This window comes from Diadema antillarum, unplaced genomic scaffold (genome assembly GCF_040938485.1).
Source record: "Diadema antillarum isolate AM-2024a unplaced genomic scaffold, OU_Dant_1.0 seq00000392_RagTag, whole genome shotgun sequence".
NCBI lineage: Eukaryota > Metazoa > Echinodermata > Echinoidea > Diadematoida > Diadematidae > Diadema > Diadema antillarum.
This window is the reverse complement of record NW_027271387.1, coordinates 10,001-11,870: the sequence shown is the minus strand read 5'-3', so window position 1 is coordinate 11,870 and position 1,870 is coordinate 10,001.

Below are 1,870 nucleotides of genomic sequence, written 5' to 3'. Positions count from 1 at the left end.
ATGTATAAACAGCAAAAGATAGCTTCCGAGGGCTAATAAGAGCGTGTAATGTTGTGAGTACCGCTCAACGCTACAACGTTTTCGAACTATTCTTCTGATATAAATAAAAGCGATATTCAGAACATTTCTTCGATTATACAGCTTCACTATTGGATCGAATGACAACAGTACGTGGCCTGTATAGTAACGACAACTATTATCGCAATAGTTGACAGATATATACCTAATGTACGTATGTGTGTGCATGTGTGTGTTTGTATGCGTGTTTACATGCGTAATCAATAACCATGGATCTGACAATCCAACGCTCGCTGTATAGATTTTCGTAATTGGTCAAGAAGGTTATAGGTTTATTTGCTATAAATTTTGAATTCTAAATAGAATTAAAACAACGCTATACAACTTGCCACGTATTTAATGCAATTGTATTCATTTACACAATTTCCACATTTGTTTTCAAATCCAATTTAACATAGATTACAGTACTTTTCATGAGAACAACTGAATCTATGTGATATCGGAGTTGACATGAAAACAAAATGTGCAAACTGTGTAATGGATAGAAAGGAATGTATGCCTATTTTAAGGTAAGATGAGCTTGCGGTTAGAACGCAGTCGACTAGACACGTTTAGACCAGGTAACAAAATAAAACTAGCTCCCTCACGAATACACACACGACAGTTACAAATTACGTTAGAGAATAATAACACCTGTTCGATGGCGGGCACAATGATTAATTGATGCAAATGACTTTGCATCGGGTTTTGCCACGTTAAAACACAAAAACTTATGACATACCCTCGAGTGTCATACTACTCTACGTTACACGCTCACAGATTGCACAAAGGGACTTGTTTAATGCCGCCATGTATTGTTCAAACTCAATTTCAGGGAAAATGTGAGTTGGCTACTTAATCGTGGTAACTGTCGCCTCTTGTACAGCACGCGCGTCTTCACTGTGTGTCAAGTCTATGAAGGTGAACCAGGGTGTGTCGGGCGTATCCCATCCCCCACGAGGAAGCTGTTTTGAAATTACAGTTCGACGCTCTTGTGCACACTTTGTTGGAATATTGGAACATTTTTTATTAGAAAAAAGTGAGAGAAATAAAAAAAAATATCAGGGAAAATGCGAATGGCTAAACCGAGTATCTTTCTGATTTTGTTCTATGTGTGCATCTTTAAATCCATAGAGTTGCGTGGCGCATTACACGTGTGGGTCTAGCTACCTTAAAATACTCGTACTAAACACAGGGTAGTGAGGCTATAAGGGGTGGCAGATATCATGATAATGCAGTATGTACTTTTACGCTGTAGGAGTAGGATAACAATAAATGTGATATTAGCAAACACAAAAAATAAACAATTTATCATCTAAAATCTGTGTGATTTTCTCATTTACTGGCTACATAATTTGAAAAAAATATGATATTCAAATCTAAAGAAAGTGGGATTTCTGTACTCCTATAGGATTGGGGGAACTGCCATACAGGTTAATACCAAAATGACAGATAATTTTCAGAGACTGCAATATCCATACGATGCGTGATGAACACATTGTAATTAGGGTCATAGAGTACCATTCATGTACCCTTCTCACTACAGTTGGTTGTGCTTTCTCACAGAAATCAAAATTTTCCGTGGTGCTTCTGCACCCCGTCAAAAAGGTCAGGAGTGCTGCACAGCACCCTCGACACCCCCTCCGAGCGGCCTGCTCTATGAAAGCTACCGGTAAACAATATAGTAGCAACATTGACTTTGCGCATTGCGCCACTGGAGACCGAAGGCCGTGTTTACTCCCATATCATACCCATATCATATCAATGTTTGCGCGCGTTTGTTGTGTTTGTGTGGCACTGCAATATTGAAGCT